Raw genomic sequence first — 11,005 nt, forward strand, 5'->3', positions numbered from 1 at the left:
TGAATGAAAGCTTTGCTCATTTCTAAATAGCTTATTACTATGATTTAATGTGATGTTTAAACTCCAGTCAGTGACTAACGCTGAATGTACATGACATTACATTGATACTCTCAGGGATATTGACCCCAAGCTGGGTATAGCTGGGTATTCTGCAGTGCTGTGTGTGTGTGGAGAGAGAGAGAGAGAGAAAGAGAGAGAGAGAGAGAGAGAGAGAGAGAGAGAGAGAGAGAGATCACTTATTATAAGTAAGAATTTACAAATCCTTAGAACAAGAGACAGACAATAAGTAGGAAGTATAATGTCATGTCTAAACTGACTATTTTCATGCCACTCATGTCTGACATTGTCAATATTATGGCAACAGTGTGTAAAATTCATTAATACGATATGGCTGGAGTTTGTGCTAAGGAAGTCACATCCTTGAAAAGGATCATTGTGGATCATGCTGCTTTTTTATTCTTATTTGTCTGCTGCATCAGCCATCGAACCCGTTTCTTCTTCCTTCACCCTCCTGTTTTTAGTCCATTCCTACTCTCCTTCTGCCTTTCCCGTCTCTCTCTGCTTTTCTCCCTCCCTCTCCTCCCTTACCGTGTGCTTTGCTCTCTCTTCTTATCTCCCTCCCTTTCTTCCCCTCCTTTCACTCACTTCTTATTCTCAGTCCAGACCATCTCTTCCCTCCCTTCCCCTCCCCTTCCCCGCAAACCTTTTCACTCTTCTGTGCACTCTCCTCTATTATTTCTCTGTTCTGCTCATTCTCTTTTTCTTTGTGTGTGTCTGTACATCCTTTCCTCCCTCTACCATTGCACATTCTCTGTATCTTTGCCTGGGCCAGTTAAATCTGGGAGAGGGAGGCACCTGGCTCAGCATTTAATGAGATATTATATTAAGAGGCATTAACGTGTTTCCATTTTTATGTGTTTAATAAAATCCTGAGCCAGCCTCTGCGGGCCATTATAAGTCCTGTTTCAGTATCATTTTGGCCCGTGCAGCATTTGTTTAATGTCCCAGAAAAGAATTAGTACTGATAGGAGTCCAGCATTATGTGCCTGCATGTATGTGTGTTAATGTGCCTGTGACTGTACATGCATGTACATGTATGTACCTGTGTGTGTGTGTGTGTCTGTTTGAGAGAGAGAGAGAGAGAGAGAGAGAGTGTGTGAGTGTGCATACATGAATGTGTTTGTGTGTATGTGTGTGGGTGTGGGTGAGTATGCATGCATGCATGCATGTGTACATGCGTGCGTGTGTGTATGTGCGTGTGTGTGTGTGGTTCAGGGGGACCGTCTGTTTGGACAGCACTATAAATTACACATTATCTGTGAGATACGCCCCAAAGGAGAATTCCCCCTAATAATTAAGTTGCTTCCACGCTTGAAATCTCCCAGTGGGGATGTTTTATGTAAACACGTGGAGCGGAGCAGGAGAAGCAGTCCTCAGACATCCCTCAAGTAACAAAGGAGAGAGAAAGAGAGAGAGAGAGAGAGAGAGAGAGAGAGAGAGAGAGAGAGAGAGAGAGACAGTGGTGTGGTGTGAAAATGCGCAGATGTATCCTGGGTTCTGTCAATGTCAATAAACAGAAAATCCATAATAATTTCTGTGTCTCTGAGGCAAACACCATGGCGCGTTTTATGCTCCATTTTGCTCGTACCCATTGATCCTCCGTTTGTTCTTCCATCTGGCCTCCGCAAACTTTTCAATTACACCCCTAGCACTGGGAGAAGTGGGTGTGTACAGGCATTATGTGTGCGTGTGTGTGCAGGCATTGTGTGTGCATGTGCCTGTGTGTGTGTGTGTGCCTGTGTGCGTGCGTGCGTGTAAGCGTGCGTGCGTGCGTGTGTGAGTGGGGGGCGGGCACGTGGCTCTCGTTCACCAGCATTTCTCAAATTTGCACCGTTGTCACTGTAATCTCCCCACTCTGTCATTCCGTGGGCCTACAGCCCTCTCTGTGCTTTAAAAAAGCCACTGCTGCCTCTCTTCTGAACGCCAGGGCCAGGTGCAGATGCAAGGCCGAATCCGATGCCTCTTTCGCAGTGCCGGAGAAACGGAGAGGAGGCATTTTGGACATCTGACAGCTTAATTTGGCCAGGAGCCTTTGTATTCGGTTAATAATGGTGATGACGTCACATTGTGCAGATTCACTAGGGGTCCCTATTAAAGTGGGAAAGGGGAATATTTCTTCCCCTTGTTCTCCTGCCATGACCCATTGCCTGTTGAGCTATGGAGGCTTTTGCCAGGCACAACCAGGACAATGTCTTTGATTAGGTACCAGGTTGCCCTTTGAGGAGGCAATGATGAGATCTGCCACTATGCAATTACAGTCACAAGCCTGAATTTACTCCCCACTATTTCTACCAATCACAGGCCTTTGTTCGGGTTGGTGGACTTCATAATGCCTCCTGATTTCATGATGTCGGCTGCTATTTTTGAACCCTGAAAAACATCGCCTTTGTTCAGTTTTTCACTGCCCTGACTGAACACCGCATAAAGGCTAATACCATAAATAAAAAGATAGGAATACTGATATGGTTACACCTTTGAGATACAAATAGGAGTGGTTGAGAACACTGAAATTTTTGTAACTTTGAAAGTCAAATTGAAATGATCCCATTGGAACAGATACTTGGATCCCATAGGGCTTGCGTTTTCCCACAGGCTCTAATTTCAATGCTATAAATCATTTTTAGGTTAATAGCCATTAATCAAACAAGCCTCAGGATGGATCTCACAGCAGTATTTTTTTCTGCATTCTGCTTTCGAAAAGACATAGTAATAATAACCTGTCTGCAGCTGACAACTTATTAAAACGGCCACCTGTCATGCACAAAAGCATTAATAACTGTAAGCTGAAATTAAAAGTATGTGTGTCAAACTAATGGCAGTGAAAAGAGAAAGACAGAAGGATACCGACACTGAGCTAATACTGACCGGTCTGTGAGTACAGAGCAAGGGGGGGATGGCTCTAGCTGTATGTCATAAGACATTAGTCAGAGGGAACAGTGATTGGCCTGAAAGAATCCTGCATTATACCTAGCTCAGCATGAACTGATTCTAGCATTATTCCTTAATCAAAGCACTCACCGATGTGTTGAGTAACACATTAATGCACCCGTTGTGCAGTAGAAGGCACCAATTGTTTTTGTTTTATTATGCTTGGGAGCTTGCTCCCTACTGGCCAATGCTTTTAGATGGACCCAATGTGCTATTATAGATAAGTCTGTTTATGAGAAGTTTCAGATTTTTTTTGTCAAAGGAAATTCTGGCTCGTTTCCATGTAATGCTTACTTTTTTTGCATCATCGATCAGAAACGTTACCAGGAATCCTTGGCCCCATGAAAAGCTATGGCACTGGGCCCCTTAAAATATGTTGGTGATAAGTCAAGTGATAACATTCTGACTCTATCAATCCATCAACCAATTTCTGGGTTTCTAGTCGATGTGTAGAAAGAGGTAAAATAAAATGTACATTAAAATGCAACTTCAGGCAGTGTACTAGTGAGATTTCACAAATACAAACAATAATAAACAAGCAAAAATAAACAAGCCAAATGATTTGAATAATGGGAGTCGTATAATCATTATATGATGCCCAATTATTCAAATCATTTTTCTTGTTTATTTTTGTATTTTCCCCCTAATTAGCTCTCAAACATTTACATGAATTATATTATAATGAATGTACATGTTTGAGGGTCAGTTAGGGACTACAGATCAAAACTCAGTGGCTACAAATATTAGTTTTTGAGCCAACTCTGGTGCAAATAACTGGTTACATTAACATCCAAATTGAAAATGTAATGCTTGTTGTCCCAGTTAACTATATATGTGTGTAAATAAATGGTTAAATACAAAAATAAATTATGTATCTAGTTCATTATTTAGTCGACATGTATGCAAACTTGTTAACATGTAACATGATTTTCACATGGCTTTGAACTTATCAAATGGTATTATTTGGATGCTAGCACACCCAGCCAATAACTCTAGATGAGAGAAACTCTACAATCCCTATCCCTATCATTCTCTTCCAAAATCCTCATTGCATTCAATGATCAAGTTCCAATAAATACTCCATCTCTATGCAGGGGATTGCACCATTCATCTAAACAAGGATAGTGGAATAAACCTTCTGTATCATTCATTTACTTGTCAGTCATTTTAGTAATGCTTTCTATTAAGGTTGCATTACCCACAAATGAATGCATCATTGTGGCATAATTAATATGCATTGCAGGGCCTGTCCTCAAGTCAACGTTCACCACCCCTTAAAATACATTTTAGATGCACACTGCAAAACAAGGTAAACTAATGATTTACAGGTTTAAATTATGTTCTGTACGTGTTAATACATCATTTATTAAGATCATTGACTACTTAAGGGCACGTGTGGGAAAAATAAATTAGGTTAAATACAGGCACATCTACACATCACAAAACTAATGTTTGTAGCAGTAAATGTTACAAACCTTATCATGGTAAAGTGTCATTAAACGGATCTTAATATAAAGTGTTAACATTTTGATTGTCAGCTTTAGCCTGCAGAGGAAATTTTAAGCCAATCAATGAGCTCTTATTGAAATATGAACTGGCATTTTTCCCTCTGTAGTGCCAGCAACCCAAGGAATTTTCTGGAGACTCACTTATGAGCAGAATAGCCAGTGCTGGCCCTAGCCTTTAAAGCAGAGGTAATCAACCCTGTTTCTGGAGATCTACCGTCCTGTAGATTTTCAATTCAACCCTAATTTAACACACCAGACTCTACTAATTGGCAGCTCAACAAGATCTCTAGCTGTTGAATGAGGTGTGCTTTGTTAGGGCTGGAGTGAAAACCTACAGGATGGTAGATCTCCAGGAACAGGGTTGGTTACCACTGCTTTAAAGGGACCCTAAGCAGGATTTGGTTTGGTTTGGTTTGGTTTGGTTCCCCCTCACCCACCCCCTCCGGAATCCACCTACAGTTGGTTCACCTGCTATCTTGTAAATTAGCGAGCCCCCTGATGGTTGGATGACCCTAAACAGTCACTGGTGTTGCTTTCTGGGTCAGGCTGGCTTTGAGCCAATGAAACTGCACTAATACAAATTAAACATTTGTATGATTAGTGTATTATCACATTGTGAGTGCATGGAATTTCACTCAGATTCTTTCATTTAAAAAGGTCTCATGTAGGGAAACATCTGAAAGTGTGTGGATAATGACGGAGCCAAATCTAGACAACAAATGAAAAATCTGATCAAACAGAATGAAAATATACAATTTTTATTTTTTCTGTCATTGTAAGGAAATAAGGATATTGTAGGGATATTTTGAAAAAGGCAATTAAAAAAGCCACAAAGAAATCTTATGACCTACCCAAGCTTTGTACCCATGCAAGCAGACATTGAGGGCTGTATGTGAAAGACTGAAAGCCGGAGTCAGTGTAGCTGTCAGTTAGCATACTACATCACTTTTGTCTTCTGCAGATAAGTACAAGAACACAATGTTTCCAGTGATATCATTATTGATGATGAAATTAAATTTGGTGCCAGGAGAGACGAGAGTGAAGTGTGCAGAAAAGAACTTGCAGTATGCATGGAGTAAATTGACCGAGCAGGAGAGAATGTGACACACTCCTTGTACAGGCGCCATTTGCTGTCATCAAGGGACTTTATTTGTGTCAGGAAGGCTGCGGATATAAATCGCAGCTGGGAAGAGGCTGCTGTACCCTTGAGAAACATGCTCATTGCTTAAGCTGAATTGCTTCAGTAAATCAGAATGAATGTATCAGACGTGAAATGTACACTATGTGCATTATCCCGGATCCAAACATCTGCTAAGCAGACATATATTTTTCCTATACAAGAATCACTGGCCTAGGGGATGTACGGTGATTTTACACACTAACGGTGACTCTCATTTAAGTAGTGATTTAATAACAAACCTGTATCCACTAAGAATACAGCCCTGTATTTTACAAAAATTTAAAACCTTCTGCCCGACAGTATATAATGACAAGCGCTTCTTAACTGGGCCCGCTGAGTTTCTGTGATCACCATGGTTACCTTTGTTTTTGCTCCTCATAGACGAAGTCACAGTCTTCACACCTTTCACTGAGCACAGCAGGTGGGGTTCACCTCCACTGCTGCCCAGCTGCGTGGGTAGTGTGTGAATATGCAGTTGTGGGCCATTTGGTTTGCGCTTTTCCACTATAAAACAAATATTCAGGTGGGGGACTCTCTACATCTAGAATACAGAGCTCACTGGGAATCATTTTTTAAACTTATTTAGAAGATGAGGTTGTTTAGAACACAAGGCATGATTGCATATCAGGAATTGGAAGAATTTACACTGCCATGGTGGAACGACAAGCATAATTTACAGTGTGCATCAAGGACAAGAGAGAAAGCCAGAGGACCCATTGTTTAATTGCAACATTTTGACGAAATGCAAAGATTTAAATATCCCTATTACCAGCTCAAAAAGTCAAAACAGTACAAAGTACTTCCCCCTCTTTGGGTAGCATGTCAGGCCTGCGGTTCTCACTAATGCTTCATGACATACTGAAGATTCACAGCACAGAAGGTTGTTTCAGGATAACACAGCTGGGGCAGACCTCCTAGGAAATTCTGTGGCTTGTTGATTCCGTATTGTTCTCATATTTTCTTTATAGAAGCACCAGGCACACACTGACAATGCAGTACTTCAGATGAAAAAAAAAAAAAAACCTTTTAAGGGTTGTGGAGTCACAATGAGGTGACACAAGTCATTACTAAGCGAGAACCGGAGATGAAACAGACCTGGGATAGAATGAATGAAATTTGTGAAATTCTACTCTACGGGCAGTTTCCAGATATCCAGATAGCCTTCTAATGAATTTCATCATGATCAGACTTACAGGCATCATTTGCCTCACAGGCATATCAACAGTACACAACAAAATAAGCAACATAAGGCAGATATTACAGTGTGTAGATTGCTTTATTGTTGCATAAACCAATATGACATGACGTTGCTTTCTGAATTCAGTGTGTGCTTTCAGGGCCAGGCTCATTTCAGGGATGCTGTTCCACTGCCCTACCAAGCAGCCAAAGGGTCTGGTACTGTGAGGCCTCCAATCCGTCACAGGATGTGGACGTGCATGTGAAACCATGCCCATCCACGTCCCAAATTCAGGGCCTCCGAGAACAAAGGGCCTGGTACTGTGGAGGCATCCGATCCATCGCAGGATGTGAGCATGCATGTGAAACCAAGCCCGTCCACGTCCCAAATTCAGGGCCCCCAAGAACCCCCCTCATGCCAGCAAGAGGGTCCAGCGACTCCTAACTGCGGCAGCCATCTTCCTCTGAGATGCAGCTCCCCGGGCCACACTGTGAGTAATAAAATCACAAACCCAAATCACCCTGGAGGTCAGCCAGGCTCCCTCAACACCCGCTCTCTGATTGACATGAGATAATCTCCTATGAAAAGCTTCACCCCTCGCTGTCTCGTCTCACGCCTCTGATTGAAAATGGTGGGATGTGGCGCCTGACGGATGCATTGTGTCACAGATAAGATCAGTCAATAAACAACTTCATGAGGTTTATTGGCTTTGGTCCTCCAGGAGTCAATAACAATGATTTGGTCTGTCTTTCTGTTGATTTGCCTCTATCTATTTGCATTGCATGTTTCATCTCAACTGAATTTTCCAGTTTGTAATGAACAGTGAGCCAATTTGTTTTTGTGTTTGCCATGAAAAACAGCCCCGGGCCAAGGGGTGTCCGGATACTTTTGGTTATCTAGTGTACATACATAATTTTTTATTTTTACCTTTTTTCTACAAATGCTTACCTCACTTCAGTTTCTTTTACAGAATAGTTAGTAATAACATGGCTCAACTTCAAAAACAATTATCATTATCTGACCCGAAGTGGACGTACCGTAGCAAAGGGGCACCTAATTTAAGGGAAAATTTACTTGGTATCCAAAGGCCCCACAGCACCCAGAAGCCATGTTTCATTTTGTGTGCACCCTCGTTTACATTTCCCTTCCGAGTTAAATATGCGGTGGCCACCATCCTCTAGCACGGCCGCTATGAAAATTGCAGTCATGTGCTTGTTTATTGCCTGGTTCTGCCAGCAACGTCTCTCATTTCTCTCTCCACATCCCTCAGAGTTAATGAGAATCATACCTGACTGATCACCTCATAAGTGAATGTTTGTTATATCCCGCACAGCATGCATGATAATATAGTCATGTCTATTTTAAAAAAAAAGAAAACAGCCACATCAAGGAACATAATGATGTGTGTATGATTAAGCTTAGACATTGTGACGGGGGGTCAGTGAATAAATTGGATATTTAAAACTGCACACTGGATAATATAGAGGGGTTTAAAGTATCGGACATAAAGGACCCGAGAGATGATGAAAACAAATACCACAGCAGGGTTTTCCTGTTTGTTTAATCTAGCATTGCATTGCTTCCTCAAGAGTTTCTGTACTGTGAAAGTGAATTTGCTCAAATTTAATAAGTTTATTTTTTATTTAAGAAAAAACCTCTTATATAGTATGAGAGGAGAGTAACTAAAAATGTTTCTTTGCCTTGGGTAGAAGGAAAGCAGGTAATTTCTTATGACAGGGTATATGAACTGACCATGTTTTGGCATATCGCTGTGCTTTTGGCATACTGAAAGAAAATAACCAGAGGAAGACACACAGAGACACTATGTGTGTGTGTGTGTGTGTGTGAGTGCGCGTGTGTACAAAGAAATGCAGTGTAAATAATATGTCCATACTGCACATACATATATAGACAGTATATGTACCGTGCTATATATAGATGTATGCATATAAAATATGTTCTGCTGTCTTTGAGGCTCTATGCTAAGGGTATTTCACTAAGCCACACACAGCTCTCGGGTAGCATTCTCATTTTCCATTGATTTTCAAGAGAGGGTTTTTTTTTCATGCCGGTTCAGGATGGTCTGTGGCCTCCTGTGACGGAGCATGATTTAATTAGCACCATCCAACAGAGCCGAGAGGAACACGAGGGTAGGCAGTGATGTATGTGTGTGTACGCTGCGATACGTGCGTCAAATGCTCAAGCGAAACATTTCGAGATACTCAAGTTCCGCATATTCCCTCAATGAGGGGACCGCACAAAGTGAGAAACTAGTGCGCTTCATTAAAATAAAGTTTTGTGGGAGGCTGTTCCACAGGAATAATATAACGTGGGTCACACCAGATGACATTTCTGCACATGTTTGCCTTGCATGTTCCGCTACGTATTCATGAACACATGATTTACATGCCTTATATATTTGTACATACATCACACTGGACAGGCTTGCACACGTCTGAAATATTTTTTTAGGTGGAAGTGTACCAGCACTGATGATGTCTTTTTAGATGCCAGGTGTCTTTCAGCAGAGAAATTCAATGTGGCTCTTTCAAGACTTGTCATCTTTTGCTATTCAGGTGCTATAGATTTGTGAATCTGCCAGGTTCGACAGACCTGTGAACTTGATGTGTCAGACACTTCTTCAATAGGAAGTGTTACCGTATTCTGCAGTTTTCAGAACTTCAGTACCAGTCATGTATGTAGTTAAGTTACGAAAATGCACATCAAGGTGCAATTACAATGCTCTCAAGGCAGTTGATCGAGCAGATTGTGTTTTGTGCATGCTTAGCTCATCCAACCAAAACCTCCCCCTGCTTTTTTTCTTATCTGAGAATGGGCGGCTTGGATGAGAAGAACTCTACAGAGGTTGGCTTCCTTGAAACATGCTATAACATACAATATAGTTCATAGGTACAAAATAATTAATTTTTCAATAACTGTAGTGTCATACAAAAATATATTTTTGTATTAGTTTTGCATTATCATTTCATGTAGTTCATGTACATTTCCACAGAGAAGTACTGATTGTTTGCGACTATCACAAACTCCAAATACAGTCATCACCCACTTCGTTCAGGGAACTGAAGACATAAATCGATTGAGTGTTGACATGTTTCCCAACACCCTAAAGATTATACTCACAATTCTGAGGCTTCACCTTCGGGTTGTGAGAGATCAGTAATAACTGCCAGCTCGGGTCTATTTTTTTTCTTCAATATCAACAGACGTGACAAAGAACAGTAACCTTGGAAAAGGACCATGAAGATGTACTGGTATTGAATTAGGTCTTGTACCATGTTTATTCCATTACTGGTGCATGAGTCTTTGTCAAGCACATAAGTCATTATCGTCCAGAACATCCTCCTCATTGTCATCATCAGAATCATTGTCATTTTTAGATTTGAGCAGAGGCAGTGTATGTCAGTGAGGATCTAGTTTGTCTTTGTCTCTCTGCTATATTCATAAGGCCTATATGCGCATACATTCCTACCTGGTGCAATCAAATCCTGCTTTACCTATATGTTTTGATTATTATAACCTCTTGGGGATGTAGGTGTTCAGTACGTGTTCAGTTTTACAGAGAAGGCTGGCCTTGAGTTGGTCATCCGCGGAAGGTTCTGGAAGGCCCAGCAACTCCCATATATATGTATATCCATAATCAGAGGAGCTGATGCTGATGCTGCTGCTCTCAAAGCAATGTTATGAGCCCGGAATCAAGAAGCGCTCATCTGTTCCAGCCTAATCGCACTTCATTTTCAAAGCACAAATGTACCTGCAAAAGCAGGACAATAAAAGTTGTTCTCCTAACAGTTTTCCTTAAGTGCTTAGAGTTATCGCTGTTTGCCTGCGGACATGCTCTTTCAAGCCAAAGATAATACCACGTTGGGAATGAAATTATTGAATGAAAGGTGCTGTGTGCAATACAGGAAATTTAGCAAAACACGAGGCCGACAGGGTTGCTTTTCTTCTCCTCGCTGCCAGATCCCACGCACCTTTCCGCCCATCTGTGCCAGGCGGCTCAACCACTATTCAGCACCGAAGCCCTGCTCTGCTTTGCAACCTGCGCCTGCCTCCAGTTGTTTCAGCCGTTGCCGTGGAAACCATCCGACGCTGCGAATTGCGCACACCTGTTGCAGTGCAGTCTTCTCTCAG

This window comes from Anguilla anguilla, chromosome 5, assembly GCF_013347855.1.
Source record: "Anguilla anguilla isolate fAngAng1 chromosome 5, fAngAng1.pri, whole genome shotgun sequence".
Classification (NCBI taxonomy): domain Eukaryota; kingdom Metazoa; phylum Chordata; class Actinopteri; order Anguilliformes; family Anguillidae; genus Anguilla; species Anguilla anguilla.